Source organism: Bombina bombina, chromosome 3 (genome assembly GCF_027579735.1).
Source record: "Bombina bombina isolate aBomBom1 chromosome 3, aBomBom1.pri, whole genome shotgun sequence".
Lineage (NCBI taxonomy): Eukaryota > Metazoa > Chordata > Amphibia > Anura > Bombinatoridae > Bombina > Bombina bombina.
This window is the reverse complement of record NC_069501.1, coordinates 430,478,858-430,499,243: the sequence shown is the minus strand read 5'-3', so window position 1 is coordinate 430,499,243 and position 20,386 is coordinate 430,478,858. Positions and strand designations below refer to the sequence as shown.

General features: G+C 38.5%; 1 protein-coding gene across 2 annotated transcripts in view; it reads left to right on the top strand.

Moving 5' to 3' along the window:
• LOC128653397 (suppressor of tumorigenicity 7 protein homolog) overlaps positions 1 to 20,386 on the top strand; it is a 400,896-nt gene that overhangs the window by 268,251 nt on the left and 112,259 nt on the right. The gene's annotated exons all lie outside the window — the stretch shown is intronic.

The window sequence follows — 20,386 nt, the reverse complement described above, 5'->3', positions numbered from 1 at the left end:
GAAATAATTAGAATTAGATACATTTGTTTATAGGTTTATAGAAATATAAAAAGCAAAAAAGCTATGGTACGTAGGGCAGTATTTATACATATAGTATTATTATTTTATGGCATGAACATGTTAAGTAAAATATATGTTTAAATACATATTGTAACTAGCATGAAATGTAAAATAATTAGAATGAAATATATTTGGTTATGATTTCATAGAAATCTTAAAATAGCATAGAAAGCTATAAAGCTATCCTGCATAGGGCAATATTTAAAGGGACATTCCGGTCAAAATTTAAATGCGCATAGATTAATTAAATATTTGAATAAAAACATATTTGCAGTATACATGTATTAGTAAAAATGCTTCTAGTAAACGTTAAAGTGTTAAAGGGAAACTGAACCCAAATTTGTTCATTTGTAATTCAGAAAGAGCATGCCATTTTAAGCAACTTTCTAATTTACTCCTATTATCAATTTTTCTTTGTTCTCTTGCTATCATTATTTGAAAAAGAAGGCATCTAAGCTTTTTTTTGGTTTCAGTACTCTGGACAGCACTTTTTTATTGGTGGATGAATTTATCCACCAATCAGCAAGGACAACCCAGGTTGTTCACCAAAAATGGGCCGGCATCTAAACTTACATTCTTGCATTTCAAATAAAGATACCAAGAGAATGAAGAAAATTTGATAATTGGAGTAAATTCGAAATTTGCTTAAAATTTCATGCTCAATCTGAATCACAAAATTACATTTTTGGGTACAGTGTCCCTTTAACATTTTTCTGTGCATGTGAAGCATAGCTAGATATTCTCAGTGCACCAGCATTTTAAATACTGCAGCCAGTGGGGTTTGTATCATGTCTGCAATAAACATTTTTTGGTCATTACCAGATGGTACACGCACCTTAGGGGCTCTGGGCACTGGCTGTGTTTAAAATGCTAGTGCATGGTGCATACTTAAATACTCTATTGAAACAGCTATAGTTTTTATTAGAAGCATTTTTGCTAATACATTCAATAATCCGGGCTTGGCCATGCCTTAGCACTGGACACCAGGGATGGGGGTTAATGCAGGAGGGAGCGATTGAGCTCTAAAAGCAGCCCCCCCCCATGATGACACATGCTTGTCAATCATGCTAAATAAAAAGGGGATGATAACCACGTGATAACATTATTATTATGATTTACTTATTTTTATTTTTTTTAAGTTAATTTCACATAAAATATGTTTAAATGCTTATTGAAACTATAAGGAAATGTATTTTGAAACTGCACGATTGATAATCTGAAAGGGACAATTATTAAAACTTCATTTGTAAACAGGATTAGGTCTATATGAAATGGTTTAGTCAGCAAAGAAACACTTATTCTTAAAAAAGATAGAGATATGTCCATAAATCATAAAATAGACAGTAATCTTATCGCATTAATTTTCTATCTTTTTATAAAGCAACATGACACTTTATACGATATGCCAGCTTTAAACCTTTTTACATATGTTCTGACTATTGCAGGGTCAGCAAACGTCTTTAATGAGACCCAAAGTCAGAACATCTGCAAGTGAATTCTTGGCTATGAACATCATAATTTATAATGTGCTTTAGTTACATGCAAGTGAAATCTTAAAGGGAAATTTGAAGAAAAAAAATGTTTTTGAGCAAATTTGAAATGCTATGTTGTGCATTTCAGATTTTCTTTAATATCCATTTAAAGGACCACTCAATGCAGTAGAATAGCATAATAGACATATGCATAATAGAAAGACAATGATTTAACACCTACTCTGAATTTTATATAAGTAGTAGATTTTTTTCCCCATTTTCCGGCCTCCTGTATCATGTGACAGACATCAGCCAGCATAACCAGGTTTACATCTTGGTCAAACAAAAGATTAAGCTTACAGTTATCTTTTTAAATTCAATGTTAAATTCACATTTCTCCAACATAGGTGTGTCCGGTCCACGGCGTCATCCTTACTTGTGGGATATTCTCTTCCCCAACAGGAAATGGCAAAGAGCCCAGCAAAGCTGGTCACATGATCCCTCCTAGGCTCCGCCTTCCCCAGTCATTCTCTTTGCCGTTGCACAGGCAACATCTCCACGGAGATGGCTCAGAGTTTTTTGGTGTTTAAATGTAGTTTTTATTCTTCAATCAAGAGTTTGTTATTTTAAAATAGTGCTGGTATGTACTATTTACTCTGAAACAGAAAAGAGATGAAGATTTCTGTTTGTAGGAGGAAAATGATTTTAGCAACCGTTACTAAAATCGATGGCTGTTTCCACACAGGACTGTTGAGAGGAATTAACTTCAGTTGGGGGAAACAGTGAGCAGACTTTGGCTGCTTGAGGTATGACACATTTCTAACAAGACTTGGTAATGCTGGAAGCTGTCATTTTCCCTATGGGATCCGGTAAGCCATTTTCTTAATTTTCAATATAAGAATAAAGGGCTTCACAAGGGCTTTAAAGACTGGTAGACATTTTTTCTGGGCCAAAACGATTACTTTATAAGCATATTTAATGGTTTATAACTTTGGAGAGTTATTTTAATCTTGAGAATTCTGTTAAAAAAACGGCAGGCACTGTATTGGACACCTTTTTCACTGGGGGCCTTTTCTAGTCATAGGCAGAGCCTCATTTTTGCGCCACTAATGCGCAGTTGTTTTTGAGAAGCAAGGCATGCAGATGCATGTGTGAGGAGCTCAGATCCACTGAAAAAGCTTATTGAAGGCGTCATTTGGTATCGTATTCCCCTCTGGGCTTGGTTGGGTCTCAGCAAAGCAGATACCAGGGACTGTATAGGGGTTAAATGTAAAAACGGCTCCGGTTCCGTTATTTTAAGAGTTAAAGCTTTCAAATTTGGTGTGCAATACTTTTAAGGCTTTATGACACTGTGGTGAAATTTTGGTGAATTTTGAACAATTCCTTCATACTTTTGCGTATATTCAGTAAAAAAGTGTGTTCAGTTTAAAATTTAAAGAGACAGTAACGGTTTTATTTTAAAACGTTTTTTGTGCTTTGTTATCAAGTTTATGCCTATTAACATGTCTGAACTATCAGATAGACGATGTTCTGTATGTTCGGAAGCCAAGGTTCCCCTCCATTTAAATATATGTGATGAATGTGACAAACAAAGTAGGGACAATGATGCCACTGATAATAATGTTGCCCAAAATGATTCCTTAAGTGAGGGGAGTAAGCATGGTACTGCATCATCTCCTTCTATGTCTACACCAGTCTTGCCCACTCAGGAGGTCCCTAGTGCATCTAGTGCGCCAATCCTCCTTACTATGCAACAATTAACGGCTGTAATGGATAATTCTATTAAAAACATTTTAGCCAAAATGCCCACTTATCAGCGAAAGCGCGACTGCTCTGTTTTAGATACTGAAGAGCATGAAGACGCTGATGATAATGGTTCTGACATGCCCTTACACCAGTCTGAAGGGGCTAGGGAGGTTTTGTCTGAGGGAGAAATTTCAGATTCAGGAAAAATTTCTCAACAAGCTGAACCTGACGTTATTACATTCAAATTTAAATTGGAACATCTCCGTGCTCTGCTTAAGGAGGTGTTATCTACTCTGGATGATTGTGACAATTTGGTCATTCCAGAGAAATTATGTAAGATGGACAGGTTCCTAGAGGTCCCGGTGCCCCCCGAAGCTTTTCCTATACCCAAGCGGGTGGCGGACATTGTAAATAAAGAATGGGAAAGGCCCGGCATACCTTTTGTCCCTCCCCCTATATTTAAGAAATTATTTCCTATGGTCGACCCCAGGAAGGACTTATGGCAGACAGTCCCCAAGGTCGAGGGGGCGGTTTCTACTCTAAACAAACGCACCACTATCCCTATAGAAGATAGTTGTGCTTTTAAAGATCCTATGGATAAAAAATTAGAGGGTTTGCTTAAAAAGATGTTTGTTCAGCAAGGTTACCTTCTACAACCAATTTCATGCATTGTTCCTGTCACTACAGCAGCGTGTTTCTGGTTCGAGGAACTAGAAAAGTCGCTCAATAAAGCATCTTCTTATGAGGAGGTTATGGACAGAGTTCAAGCACTTAAGTTGGCTAACTCTTTTACCTTAGACGCCACTTTGCAATTAGCTAGATTAGCGGCGAAAAATTCAGGTTTTGCTATTATGGCGCGCAGAGCGCTTTGGCTGAAGTCTTGGTCAGCGGATGTGTCCTCCAAGAACAGATTGCTTAACATCCCTTTCAAGGGGAAAACGCTGTTTGGCCCTGACTTGAAATAGATTATTTCAGACATCACTGGGGGAAAGGGCCACGCCCTTCCTCAGGATAGGTCTTTTAAGGCTAAAAATAAAACAAATTTTCGTCCCTTTCGCAGAAACGGACCAGCCTCAAATTCTACATCCTCTAAGCAAGAGGGTAATTCTTCTCAAACCAAGCCAGCCTGGAGACCGATGCAAGGCTGGAACAAAGGTAAGCAGGCCAAGAAGCCCGCTACCGCTACCAAGACAGCATGAGATGCTGGCCCCCGATCCGGGACCGGATCTGGTGGGGGGCAGACTCTCTCTCTTCGCTCAGGCTTGGGCAAGAGATGTTCAGGATCCTTGGGCGCTAGAAATAGTTTCTCAAGGTTATCTCCTGGAATTCAAGGAACTACCCCCAAGGGGAAGGTTCCACAGGTCTCAATTGTCTTCAGACCAAATAAAAAGACAGGCATTCTTACATTGTGTAGAAGACCTGTTAAAAATGGGAGTGATTCATCCTGTTCCATTAGGAGAACAGGGGATGGGGTTTTACTCCAATCTGTTCATAGTTCCCAAAAAAGAGGGAACATTCAGGCCAATTTTGGATCTCAAGATCCTAAACAAATTTCTCAAGGTTCCATCGTTCAAAATGGAAACCATTCGGACAATTCTTCCTACCATCCAGGAAGGTCAATTCATGACCACGGTGGATTTAAAGGATGCGTATCTACATATTCCTATCCACAAGGAACATCATCGGTTCCTAAGATTCGCCTTTCTGGACAAGCATTACCAGTTTGTGGCACTTCCATTCGGATTAGCCACTGCTCCAAGAATTTTCACAAAGGTACTAGGGTCCCTTCTAGCGGTGCTAAGGCCAAGGGGCATTGCAGTAGTACCCTACTTGGACGACATACTGATTCAAGCGTCGTCTCTGCCACAAGCAAAGGCTCATACGGACATTATCCTAGCCTTTCTCAGATCTCACGGGTGGAAGGTGAACGAAGAAAAAAGTTCTCTATTCACGTCAACAAGAGTTCCCTTCTTGGGAACAATAATAGACTCCTTAGAAATGAAGATTTTTCTGACAGAAGCCAGAAAATCAAAACTTCTAAGCTCTTGTCAAGTACTTCATTCTGTTCTTCTTCCTTCCATAGCGCAGTGCATGGAAGTAATAGGTTTGATGGTTGCGGCAATGGACATAGTTCCTTTTGCGCGAATTCATCTAAGACCATTACAACTGTGCATGCTCAGACAGTGGAATGGGGATTATACAGATTTGTCCCCGACGATCCAAGTAGATCAGAGGACCAGAGATTCACTCCGTTGGTGGCTGACCCTGGACAACCTGTCCCAAGGGATGAGCTTCAGAAGACCAGAGTGGGTCATTGTAACGACCGACGCCAGTCTGGTGGGCTGGGGCGCGGTCTGGAAACACCTGAAAGCTCAGGGTCTATGGTCTCGGGAAGAATCTCTTCTCCCGATAAACATTCTGGAACTGAGAGCGATATTCAATGCTCTCAAGGCTTGGCCTCAACTAGCAAAGGCCAAATTCATAAGGTTTCAATCAGACAACATGACGACTGTTGCATATATCAACCATCAGGGGGGAACAAGGAGTTCCCTGGCGATGGAAGAAGTGACCAAAGTAATTCAATGGGCGGAGATTCACTCCTGCCACTTGTCTGCAATCCACATCCCAGGAGTGGAAAATTGGGAAGCGGATTTTCTGAGTCGTCAGACATTTCATCCGGGGGAGTGGGAACTCCATCCGGAAATCTTTGCCCAAATAACTCAATTATGGGGCATTCCAGACATGGATCTGATGGCGTCTCGTCAGAACTTCAAGGTTCTTTGCTACGGGTCCAGATCCAGGGATCCCAAGGCGACTCTAGTAGATGCACTAGTAGCGCCCTGGACCTTCAACCTAGCTTATGTGTTCCCACCGTTTCCTCTCATTCCCAGGCTGGTAGCCAGGATCAATCAGGAGAGGGCTTCGGTGATCTTGATAGCTCCTGCGTGGCCACGCAGAACTTGGTATGCAGACCTGGTGAATATGTCATCGGTTCCACCATGGAAGCTACCTTTGAGACGGGACCTTCTTGTTCAAGGTCCGTTCGAACATCCGAATCTGGCCTCACTCCAGCTGACTGCTTGGAGATTGAACGCTTGATTTTATCAAAGCGTGGGTTCTCAGATTCTGTCATTGATACTCTTATTCAGGCTAGAAAGCCTGTAACTAGAAAAATTTACCATAAAGTATGGAAGAAATATATCTGTTGGTGCGAATCAAAAGGATTCCCATGGAACAGGGTAAAAATTCCTAAGATTCTATCCTTTCTACAAGAGGGTTTGGAGAAAGGATTATCTGCAAGTTCTTTGAAGGGACAGATTTCTGCTTTATCTGTTTTACTTCACAAGAAGCTGGCGGCTGTGCCAGATGTTCAGGCTTTTGTTCAGGCTCTGGTTAGAATCAAGCCTGTTTACAAACCTTTGACTCCTCCTTGGAGTCTCAATTTAGTTCTTTCAGTTCTTCAAGGGGTTCCGTTTGAACCCTTACATTCCGTAGATATTAAGTTATTATCTTGGAAAGTTTTGTTTTTGGTTGCAATTTCTTCTGCTAGAAGAGTTTCAGAGTTATCTGCTCTGCAGTGTTCTCCTCCTTATCTGGTGTTCCATGCAGATAAGGTGGTTTTGCGTACTAAACCTGGTTTTCTTCCGAAAGTTGTTTCTAACAAAAATATTAACCAGGAGATAGTTGTGCCTTCTTTGTGTCCGAATCCAGTTTCAAAGAAGGAACGTTTGTTGCACAATTTGGATGTAGTTCGTGCTCTAAAATTCTATTTAGAGGCTACAAAGGATTTCAGACAAACATCTTCCCTGTTTGTTGTTTATTCGGGTAAAAGGAGAGGTCAAAAAGCAACTTCTACCTCTCTCTCTTTTTGGCTTAAAAGCATCATCAGATTGGCTTATGAGACTGCCGGACGGCAGCCTCCTGAAAGAATCACAGCTCATTCCACTAGGGCTGTGGCTTCCACATGGGCCTTCAAGAACGAGGCTTCTGTTGATCAGATATGTAAGGCAGCGACTTGGTCTTCACTGCACACTTTTACCAAATTTTACAAATTTGATACTTTTGCTTCTTCTGAGGCTATTTTTGGGAGAAAGGTTTTGCAAACCGTGGTGCCTTCCATCTAGGTGACCTGATTTGCTCCCTCCCATCATCCGTGTCCTAAAGCTTTGGTATTGGTTCCCACAAGTAAGGATGACGCCGTGGACCGGACACACCGATGTTGGAGAAAACAGAATTTATTTTTACCTGATAAATTACTTTCCCCAAGGGTGTGTCCGGCCCACGGCCCGCCCTGGTTTTTTAATCAGGTCTGATGATTTATTTTCTCTAACTACAGTCACCACGGTATCATATGATTTCTCCTATGCAAATATTCCTCCTTTACGTCGGTCGAATGACTGGGGAAGGCAGAGCCTAGGAGGGATCATGTGACCAGCTTTGCTGGGCTCTTTGCCATTTCCTGTTGGGGAAGAGAATATCCCACAAGTAAGGATGACGCCGTGGACCGGACACACCGTTGGAGAAAGTAATTTATCAGGTAAACATAAATTCTGTTTTTATCTATGTAAATATCCTTGAGAGGTCTCTATTCTGGACCTGTCAAGCAAGTAAATTCTCACTTTTCTTGTGTTATCTGTCTCTTTATTGTGTTTATCAAGGAAATCACTAGGTTGCCAGAACGGCATCTCCTCCAGCCGAATGTTTATAAAGGATTCCTTGATTTTTAACAATGTAGTCCAACTTAAATAAAATATATACAAATAAACAAACATACTGTGGTTATTTATCGTGTTAATTTATTCTGTCTAGTGCTATATCCGAAGCTATTTTAGCCTAAAGTGAAAAACAATATTAATAGTAATAACATACTAGGAGGTTATTTACTCATTGAACTTGTGGGAGAGTTAAGGATAGAACCAATCTCTACACTGAAACGTTTCCTCACAGCCCCTTCCTGAAACAGTAGATTCTTTCCTCTTTAACTTCTATAGTGCCCCCTGGGTGATCCAATAAAACCAAATCTTTTGAAAGTGTTCGTTAGTGCCTTGGATCCATGAGGCCTTTTCTGACATACTGTATATATAGTCAATTTTATCTAGTACTTCTTGCCAGGATGGGACCCCCACTTTTCAGTGTCTTGCAATGCATATTCTGGTGGCTGTGTATAATATTTTAAGGAATGTATTAATTGCTGAGTTATTCTGGGTGGTATGTTGATTTAGTATTGCTTGAGCAGCTGTGAGGGAAAATGTTTCATTAAGGATTTTACTCACTAAAGTCTCTAATTTATCCCAAATATATTTAACTGTGTGGCATTCCCACCACATATGAATGTAGGTCCCAAGTTCTCCACATCCTCTATATCACTGTCTGGCATTTACTGTTGAGAAATGTGAGGTCTTTATTGGGGTAAGACACCATCTAAAAGAGGTCTTTATACAGTTATCCCTTAGATCGGCAGATATTAAACCTCTATAAGAATCATAAAATATTTGGTTCCATTCAGATTTCGGAAATTCTGCTCCAATATCTTTTTCCCACTTCTCTATTATTGTAGATTTAGTGTTGTATTTACTTGCCTAGATAGTATTATATAGTGTAAAGATCATCCTTTTATCTCTAGTGGATGTTCTGGCTAGGCGTTCAAATATAGGGTAAGGTTGTGACTTCTGTTTGGTGCAGTATCTATTGAGAGCTGAGGAGATTTAAAGATAAATATACCAGTGTAATTTTTCAGAGCTAATTTTATCTTGAATCTGAATATAAGATAGTATATGTCCCTCTAAAAAGTCAGCCACTCTATATAATCCTTTATTTGCCCACTTTGCTATCTGTCTGTGGAGTTCTGAAGGTAGTAGCATCTTAAATGGTAGTAGTTTTTAGAATTTATAGGGGTCAGTTTTAGTGTCTTAATCAGGGATCTCCAAAGCTGGACTGTATCTAAAGTGATTGGTGATCTATAACCTCTAGGGTGAAGTTTACTTTCGAAGTCCCATATTAAATCATTTGGTTTGTCCTATTTTCCCAGATCTGTTTCTATTTTGGTCCAAAGGATATTTCCCACATGTTTACTAAGCAAGGTGGTTTGTGCTAATCTAGCCGCTTGGTAATAATCTAACAAATTAGGTATTCCCACTCCTCCCAGTTGTCTGTGTTGGGCCAAAATTTGGGAAGGTATTCTTGCTTTCTTTCCCCCTCTTAAAAATATGAGCAAATCCGCTTGGAGGTTATGCAAGTCCACCTGGGGAAACTTGATCGGGAGGGCTCTAAATAGATGTACGATCCTTGGCAAAATATTCATTTTTATGGTGGATAGTTGGCCATACCACGAGTAGTTACCCCTCATCCACTTTCCCAGGTCCCTTTTAAACGTTTTATAAAGTGGAACATAATTTAGTTTATATAAATCTGTATAAGTTTCTAATATTCTAATTCCTAAGTAGGTAATGGATTGATTAGCCCAGTTTATATCAAAGTAAGTCTCAAAAAGTTTTTTCGTTTGGGTGGGAAGGGCTAAAGGCAACGCCTCACTTTTATCCAGATTAACTTTATAACCTGAAATATCCGAGAAATCTTGTATAATTTGGTAAAGATTGGGTAGAGAAATCAGAGGTCTGGTCAAAGTTAATAGGACATCGTCCGCAAACAGAGATAATTTATATTCGTGTCCCCTATTAGAACTCCCTTAATATCCTGAGAGTTTATAATACAAGAAGCAAGTGGTTCAATGCATAGGGCAAATAACAGAGGCGACAGAGGGCACCCCTGACAAGTGCCATTCATAATCTCTATAGGTAGATAGAGTAGATAGCCTGCTGCTCCTATAGTAGCTTTTGGAGTTAAATATATTCCCTTAATAGCCTGCACAAAGGCCCCATCAAAACCCATCTCTTTCAGGACCACAAACATATAAGACCAATCCACTCTGTCGAACGACTTCTCCGCATCCAGGGATAGAAGCAGAGACGGCGTCAGACTATTCATCAGATACTCCACCAGTGTTATTGTTCTCCTAATATTATCAGGGGCTTCTCTATCTTTAATGAATCCAACCTGATCCAGGTGTATTAGATTTGGGAGAATCTTTTTGAGACGGTTGGCCAAAATTTTGGTAAGGATTTTAATATCCTGGTTAATCAGAGATATTGGTCTATAACAAACACAAAAGTGGATTTTTTCCAGGTTTAGGTATCACTACTATCTTGGCCCTAAGGATGTCAGTTGGTATTTCTCGACCTTGCATTATATCATTGCAAAATGTCTTAATATGGGGGATCAGGGCTGACCTAAATGACTTGTAGTACTCGCCAGGGAAGCCATCAGGTCCTGCTGCCTAACCGGATTTGAGTTCTTTTATAACTGTTAATATCTCTGCATTTGAGATTTCCGCGTTCAGCTCCTCTTTCTCTACTGAACTTATAGTCTTTAATTTAGTATTTTGTAGGAACTGTTTTAAGAGTATTTGTGTGTGGGGTGACTTTTTAACCTTCTGACCATCATAGAGACGTTCATAGTAACTAGCAAATGTATCTGCAATTTCTTGAGGGTTAGAGTTAATGGTCCCATCCGATTTCTGTAGGGAGGGGATAAGAGTGTGTTTTAACCCTTTCTCTAAGCTTATGAGCCAGATATCTATCGGGTTTGTTGAAATACAGAAAGTAGTGCGCCTTTAATTTTTGGGTTGCCCTTATTGCTGCTTCATTTAAGATTTTTGCCAATGCATGTCTTTTTAATTGAAGTAATTTGAAAGTAGACGTAGAGAGGGATTGCTGGTGTTGCCTTTCTAGTGTCTGTATCTCTGTTTGGAGTTTGTCTATAGTGTTGTTGACTAATTGAATGTGTCTCAATTTTTCTTTAGTAAGTAGTCCTCTTATAACAGATTTGTGAGCTGCCCACGTGTAAATTGGGTTGTTAGTTGAGCCTATATTTGTCTGCCAATATTCCTTCATGTCTTTTAGGATCTTGTTAAATTTTGTTTTATTTTAAGTGTACTGGGGTCAAAATTCCAAGAGCGTTGTCTATGGATATTAATGATGTTTGTCAGGTCCACTTGCACTATAGAGTGATCAGACCAGACACATGCGTGTATAAAGGAGGATCTCACATTGGGAATCTGGCTAACAAAGACATAGTCCAATCTGGAGTAAGATTTATTTGCATGTGAATAAAATGTATATTCTGATGTCAAACCATAAAGACTTTCCTAAGTGTCTAAAATATTATGTGAGGCTAAGGAGTCTCTTATAGATTTGGCTGTGACATTTTGTCTATGTTGTTTACTAGGTATATGAGTCCTATCTTTATTGGTATATGGAGTTAGAGAAATGTTGAAATCTCCTGCCAGTATAATTCTGGACTGAGACCACTGAGTCAAATGGTTTGAAATCTGATTTAAAAAGGTGGCTTGCTTCTCATTTGGGGCATAAATGTTAGAGAGTGATCTGTGTATCCTGTATACGACCCTTTACTATTAAAAACCTCCCTCCCGTTTATGACCTCTTCAGTGTTAAATTGGATGGTGTTATGGATAAGAATAAAAATCCCTCTTTTCTTTTGGTCTGCAGCTGAATGGTAGTGAAGTGGAAAGTGTTTATTCCAATATTTTGGTATTTGAGTATTAGTAAAGTGGGTCTCTTGTAGGAAAATTATTTTTGTCTTCAGTTTAGAGTATTGAGCTAAAGCTGTCCTACGCTTTACATCAGTTTTAAGACCTCTCACATTATGTGAGAAGACCGTCAATTCAGGAGTCATTGTATAATATAACTTTCCATCTATGTCTCATTACTAAACTCCCTTTTAAGTATCTTCTCTCCAATTGCCTGTATGAAATCATAGTGGACCTCCTAAGGTTAAATGAACACTCATAACCACGAGTAGCATGAACAATAAAACAGGTAAAATGAATAAAACAATACATTAATACAAACAAAACATTGTGATACCTACACAGGTCAACAACCACGAGTAGCATGAACAATAAAACAGGTAAAATGAATAAAACAATACATTAATACAAACAAAACATTGTGATACCTACACAGGTCAACAACTTGTACAGGAAACATTGGTGTATATATACATTTTTGTGCATATAAATATAACATATAAAACATAGTCATTGACAAAGGTAATAGAACTTGTAGAACTATACATAGTCACTTGGGCTCCTACTTCTTTATTATTATTTGCATATAACCATGCCTCTAACGAGCTGTCAGTAGGAGTTCCATATCATTTAAAGGTGGTACAAAATAACATTTTTCATATATCAAAAGTCTTAGTATTTTTAACCCCCGCTCTGATGAAAATGAAATTTTACATAACATACTAACTTTAGGATACTAATTAAACTGAAATTATAACTAAGACACAAATTAAAGTCCAAAAGGAAATTAATCATACTCGTCTGCTAAGGATTTTCTCCATCCAATGCTCAGTAGGATGTGATGCTCCAGGCTTGTATGCCTATCTTCAAGTCTTGGCTTTCTTTTTGGCGACTCTTGTCCATCTTTGTCTTTGAGACAATCTGCTGTGTTGTGAGTTGTTCTCTCCCTCTTGATCTAGGATAGTTGAAGGAAGATATGAAGTCTCCAATTTGAGACGAGAACACAAATCTGGGATCTCCTGGACTTCTCTGATGGTATAAACTTTGCCTTTATGTAGAACATGTAGGGCAAAAGGGAAGCCCCAATGGTAGTTGATGTGATTTTTGTGTAATAGGGAGGTCAGTGGCCTCAGTGAGCTCCTCTTCTGTAATGTTCTTACGCACAGGTCTTGATAAAGTTGGACCACCGTACCCTGAAATTTAAACGTTGTATTTTTTCTGTCAGCTGTAAGAATGGCTTCTTTTTCTTGAAATCGGAACATCTTTACAATCACATCCCGGCGGAGGGCATCTTCTTTGGGTCTCGGTTTCAAGGCCCAGTGGGCTCTTTCAATTTGGAAACTTTCATCTTCTCTCTGACCCTGTAATGGCTTGAAATAATTATCTCAAATAATGTTCCAGCTCTTTTGGAGATATCGATTCAGGTACACCTTTCAGTCTAATATTACATCTTCTGCTACGATTCTCGAGATCCTCCATCTTGTCATGCACCTGTTCTACTGCTTGTGTGCTTATACTTGTTGGGATAAGTTAGTAACTTCTTCTGCCATAGAATTTTCGTTATCTTCTAGCTATGATACTCTGCTACCAAGATCCAACATTTCTTGTTTGATCTCAGCTAAGGTGACTGTGGTCTGCATTGCATCTATTTTTCCCCATAACTTATCGAATTTTGTATCTATATCCTGCTTTGAGACCAAAGACTTAATATCAGCCTTGGTAGCTGGGGGGGAGATCTTCATCACAAGTTGGGGAACTAGTGTCTGAGTCAGCATCATCTTCATGTACCACTGTCTGCTGTTCCAGAGATTTTTCTCCTTTAGAAGATTTGAAACACATGCTAGCTGTTGCAGTTTTCCATGCTGTTGTCATTTTGTTTTGTTTCCTGACAGACATATTGGAGTATAAACAGGATCTTGATACCCTATTATAATTTACTTTTATGAAGATATGCAGTTTCCCTGGAGTGATAGCTCAAATTGGCCAGAAAGACCACTACTGTAAAGATAGATGCACTACTGCAGATCTTAAATATATATGGGGTACCACGTAGCAAAAGGATATCAATAAGCAATTACATAAATTAAAAGATGCTTCACATTTGGTTTCTTGTAGTGTATTAGAGCATAGGATTATCTATTAAGCGTAGATAAATTCATATCCCTCGCATCTGTATGGGGCCTGTTGATGAACCTCAGATTTCCTGAGTGAACCTGTATTATTCTTGTTAGCTTGTCCCCAGACTAAAAATAATAATGTTAGGTGCTGTTTTTGTAAGTTGTCCGGCCGGGGTCATTATGCGTGAGATGTATCAACATAGATTAAGTGTCTCTCAGCTAGATTACGAGTTATGTGCTCTATAGGGAAAAGTTGCATTATTTAACCCTCTATAGCGCTGCCATTACAAGTTTTCAAACAGCCGGCTTGTGCGTGCGATGTGGTTGCGTTGAGCTCCATACCGCACAAAATACAAGTGCTGCTTTGACGTGCTCATTCACGCTTTACCCATAGACATCAATGGAGAAAGCGGGTCAGAAAAAAGCCTACCACCTGCGATCGCGGAATGAAAAGCTCCACAATGCAGCCCCATTGATGTCTATGGGGAAAATAAAAGTTACGTTTAAACCTAACACCCTGACATAAACCCCACGTCTAAACACCCCTAATCTGCCGCGCCGACATCGCCACCACCTACCTACAATTATTAACCCCTAATCTGCCTCTCCCGATATCGCCACCACCTAAATAGTTATTGACCCCAATCTGCCGCTCCAGATATCGCCGCCACTATATTAGTTATTAACCCCTATTCCGCCTCTCCCCGATATCGCTACCACTAGATTAAAGTTATTAACCCCTATTCCGCCACTCACTGACATCGCCGCCACTAAATAAACCTATTATCCCCTAAACCGACAGCCCCCCACATCGCAACAACCTAAAATAAACTATATTAACGCCTAAACCTAACCCTAACACCCCCTAACTTTAACATAATTAAAATAGAGCTAAACTAAAGTTACAATTATTAACTAAATAATACCTATTTAAAACTAAATACAATCTTACCTGTGAAATAAAACCCAAGCTAGCTACAATATAACTAATAGTTATATTGTAGCTAGCTTAGGTTTTATTTTTATTTCACAGGTAAGTTTGTATTTATTTTAACTAGGTAGACTAGTTATTAACTATTTACTAACTACCTAGTTAAAATAAATACAAACTTACCTGTGAAATAAAACCTAAGCTGCCTTACACTAAAACCTAACATTACAAAAAATAAAAAACACTAAAATGACAAAAAATAAAAAAATCTACCATTACAAAAAATAACGAAATTATACAAAACAATAAAAATTATTCTTATTCTAATACCCTTTAAAAAAAAAAAAAAAAAAAGCCTAATCTATAATAAACTACCAAGGGCCCTTAAAAGGGCCTTTTGTAGGGCATTGTCCTAAAGTTAACAGCTCTTTTGCTACAAAACAAACCAAACACCCCCTAACAGTATACAAACCCCCACCCCCCAAACCCACAAAATAAAAATAAAGTAAAACCTAATCTACCCATTGCCCTGAAAAGGGCATTTGTATGGGCATTGCCCTTAAAAGGGCATTTAGCTCTTTTGCTGCCCAAGCCCTAATCTAAAAATAAAAACGACCCCAAAACGGAAAAAATACATTACACAAAATAACAAATTATCGAAAATAATAAAAATGATTCCTATTCTAATACTCATTTTAAAAAAAAATCCCAAAATAAAAAACCTAATCTAGAATAAACTACCAATAGCCATTAAAAGGGCCTTTTGTAGAGCATATATTATGCCCTAAATTAAACAGCTCTTTAACCTGAATTTTTTTTTACAAAGACCAACTAACATTACAAACCCCCCCCCCCCACCCACAAAATAAAAAAACTTTTTAAAAAACCCTAATCTACCCATTGCCCTGAAAAGGGCATTTGTATGAACATTTTAGCTCTTTTGCTGCCCAAACCCTAATCTAAAAAAACCCCCACCCAAAAACCCTTAAAAAAAACCTAACACTAACCCCGACGATCCACTTACAGTTTTTGAAGTCCTGCTTGAACGATCTTCATTCAGGCGGCCTCTTCTATCTTCATCCAGGCGGTGAAGTCTTTATCCAGGCAGCGAGAAGTCTTCATCCAGACGGCCTCTTTCTATCTTCATCCAGGTGGTGAAGTCCTTATTCAGGCAGCGAGAAGTCTTCATCCAGACGGCCTCTTCTATCTTCATCCAGGCGGGAGAAGTCTTCATCCAGGTGGCCTCTTCTATCTTTATCCAGGCGGTGAAGTCCTTATCCAGGCAGCGAGAAGTCTTCATCCAGACGGCCTCTTCTATCTTCATCCAGGTGGCATCTTCTATCTTGATCCCGGCGGGTCGGAGCGGGTCCATCCCAAAGACATCCGGCACAGAGCATCCTCTTCATACAGTCGCCGCTGTACACTGAATCTTCAATGCAAGGGAGCCGTTTCAAAATGGCGTCCCTTGCATTCCTATTGGCTGAAAATTTTGAATCAGCTAATAGGAATTAGGAGCTGCTAAAATCCTATTGGCTGTTGTTATTCTTTGTCAAAGAGATATCTAGATAGGTAGCGTGCACAAGTGCTGCCATCTAGTGCTCTTGCTAATGTTTAACATTGTTGCAAAACTGCTGCCATATAGTATTGCAGACACGTGCACACTCCTGAACTTACCTTCCTGCTTTGCAACAAAGGATAACAAGAAAACTAAGAGCATTTGATAATAGAAGTAAACTGGAAAACTGTTTAAAACCGTATGTTCTATCTGAATCACGAAAGAAACATTTTGGGGTTTATGTCCCTTTTAAACACATTTATAATTCACTTCTTTCTCTTGGTATTTTGTATTGAAAAAAGCTTAGGAGCGTGCACAAATCTGGAGCACTAAATTATAGTAGTTTTGCAAGAATGTTATCCATTTGCAAGTGCACTAGATGACAGCACTATTTCCTGCCTCATAGTGCTCCAGACACCTACCTAGGTATCTCTTCAACCAAGAATACAATTGGAACAAAGCATATTTGATAATGTATGTAAATTGATTTTTTTTTTTTTTTTTATTATTGTATTTTCTGTCTGAATCACAAAAGAAAATTTAAAGGGACATGAAACCCAATTTTATTCTTTTATGAGTCGGATAGAGCATGTGATTTTAAGCAACTTTCTAATTTACTCCTATTATCAAATTTGCTTTGTTCTCTTGATATAGTTTGTTGAATAGGATACCTAGGTAGGCTCAGGAGCTGCTGAGTATTGACTGCACATGTATGCCACACCTTATTGGCTCACCCAATGTGTTAACTAGCTCCCAGTAATGCATTGCTGCTTCTTCAACAAAGGATAACAAGAGAATGAAACAAATTAGATAATTGAAGTAAACTGACAAGTTATTTAAAATTGTATTCTCAATCCGAATAATGAAAGAATTTTTGGGTTTCATGTCCCTTTAATATATAGTTATAAGCATTTTGCAGACCTGTGTTTTTTATGATTTTTCTAAAAGCTGTATTATAAGTTTAGCAGTGATCGCTTTAAACATGCATGTAACCCACTTTATTTATGCACTCACATATTACCTGCAAATATGTGTTGTATGCACAATAATGTATTGTTCTAGCAGAAATAAGTTTTGTTAAAAGCATTTTGTGCAACATTACACATTAGTGCATAGCAAAGTATCTGTGTTTTGTTGTGTGTGTTCTTTTGCATACTTAGGGCTCCATGTACGAAGCAGCGAAAGCTGCTCCGGAGCCTTTGCAAGGCAGGTTCGCATATGCGAGCCTGCTTCCCGCAATGTAAGAAGCAGCAGTCATTAGATGGCTGCTCCCTACATCCTACGCCACCTCTTAGGTGGCGAAGCAAAATCACTGAGAGCACGCTCGCTCTCAGTGATTGACAGCCCCTTCAGTCGCGTGATTGGTCGCGCGACTGAAGGGGCGGGCATTACACACTCCGCTGAGTGTGTAATGATACATACGGGCAAGTGGATCAATAGATCCGCTGCCTGTGTGTAGCGGAGGCGGGCGGACAGCTTCGCGAGTTAAGAAGCTGTCCGCCCGCCTCTTAGTACATGGAGCCCAATGACCCAGAATTCTCTGCTACTCAGGGACTGATGATCAAATACTTGCCAGTATGGAGAGAACTCACGCAAAATCTTTGAGGGCTTTTTTTGAGAGTTGTATAGCAATTTATGCGTCTCTCCACACACTCTTTTTATAGCTAGGTAAACAGCTCTCAGGCTAAAATGTGCCATACTGATGAGATGTCCTAGATCATCTTGCTAGCGCCGAGAGATTTAGATCACTGGACCCTCAAAAGGCATAAAGGGAAGATAAACTGAAAAAAAATATCTATGCTACATATGAAAGAGCACTATTTAGGCATAATAGTTTCTACATGAAAAGAGGTTAAACACTCAGTAAAAGTCAGCTTAAAGGGACAGTCTACACCAAAATTGTTATTGTTTAAAAAGATAGATAATGCCTTTACTACCCATTCCCTAGCTTTGCACAACCAACATTTTTATATTAATATACTTTATAACATTTAAACCTCTAAATGTCTGCCTGTTTCTAAGCCACTATAGACAGCCTCTTATCACATGCTTTTTTTATTAGCTTTTCACAACAAGATACTGCTAAATCATGTGGGCCATATAGATAACATTGTGCTCTCTCCCATGGAGTTGTGCAGGACACTGGCTTCCATTAAAAAAAAACTGTGTTTCCAATTACGTGTTATACCAGCTGCAGAGTATAAAATTAAAGGGACACTGAACCAAAATTTTTTCTTTTGTGATTCTGATAGAGCATGAAATTTTAAGCAACTTTCTAATTTATCATTTTTTTCTTCATTCTCTTGGAATCTTTATTTGAAATGCAAGAATGTAAGTTTAGATGCCGGCCCATTTTTGGTGAACAACCTAGGTTGTCCTTGCTGATTGGTGGATACATTCATCCACCAATCAAAAACTGCTGTCCAGAGTTCTGAACCAAGAAAAAAGCTTAGATGCCTTCTTTTTTATATAAAGATAGCAAGAGAACGAAGAAACATTGATATTAGGAGTAAATTAGAAAGTTGCTTAAATTTGCATGCTCTATCTGAATCACGAAAGAAATTTTTTGGGTTCAGTGTCCCTTTAATGAGAAATTAATTGTTTGGGTTTATTTTTGTATATGAAATAGCTGTTTTTGTTCTTTTATACCACATCCCATTAAAAGGTGTTGAGCTTGCAGGGAATCAGATCTTTTTATTTTATCACTTTCTGTACATACACATGCTTCTTTATATGATCTCCGTCTGTATTCCAAAGCCCAATATTTAGAGAGCACAATTGAAAAAATTAACATTTTATTAACTATTAATTAATATTAATTTATCTCTCCTAATCCCCACTGGGAGTGTAATTTATTCTGCTGGCTATGTTTACACATCATATTTATAGCCTATTATTAAGTATAGAAACCTTCACTATAGGTAGAGATATCACAGCCAAAACCATCTATTTCAAAAGCAGATATAAATGTAAAATAGCTAATTGTAAACAATTGAATACATCCCAGCAGGTAAAATGGATCCTTAGGAACAAATTAAAGGGGAGAAAAATTAGCAAATTGGCATGTGACTCAATATAACTTCTTATATGTCATTTTTTTGCAACTGTGAGAAAGTAAGTTTTATTATGTATACCTTGTTTTTTCTTTATTTAAAACTACAATCAACTCACCAGAGTAACTACTTTGTGAGCTTCTATTTTTACTGCTATCTGCATGGTGAAAACACCCAATTATCCTCATCGGTGCTAAGTTTATATTTTACTGTGATATTAAAGTTCCTCTATAATAGTATGTGGCTACCGAGGAAATTCTGAGGTCATTTTTTTTTAATTTTATATAGAGATGTTCATGTAATATTTTCATGTCTGCTTTAAAGTGTTTTTGCATATGGGTAATGTTTTCCTTTAAAGTGAATGTAAATTTTGATACTAAAGTGCCCGGTTTTTAAAAATTTGATTAAAAACAGAGTCACTTTAATTCATCAAAATTTACATTTCACTCGTGTTGTGAAAAAAAACTTACCTTTTAATCTTGACAGCAGCTCCGGCTTCCTCCACCCGTCGCAAAGCCTCTTCCTGGGTCTAAAATGTGGAATCCGGCTTCTTCCAATCACGGCATTGAATCAGACACTGATTCACCCGGGGGGAAGCCATGATTGGAGGATGACCTATCCATTATTTCTGACATCAGAAATGGCTTGCGACGACTGGAGGAAGCTGGAGCTGCTGTCAAGTTTAAAAGGTAAGTTTTTTTTTTCACAACACGAGTGAAATGTAAATTTTGATGAATTAAAGTGCCCCTGTTTTTAATCACATTTTTTTAAAAAACGGCCATTTTAGCATCAAAATTTACATTTACTTTAAAGGGATAGAAAAACCCAACATTTTCTTTCATGATTT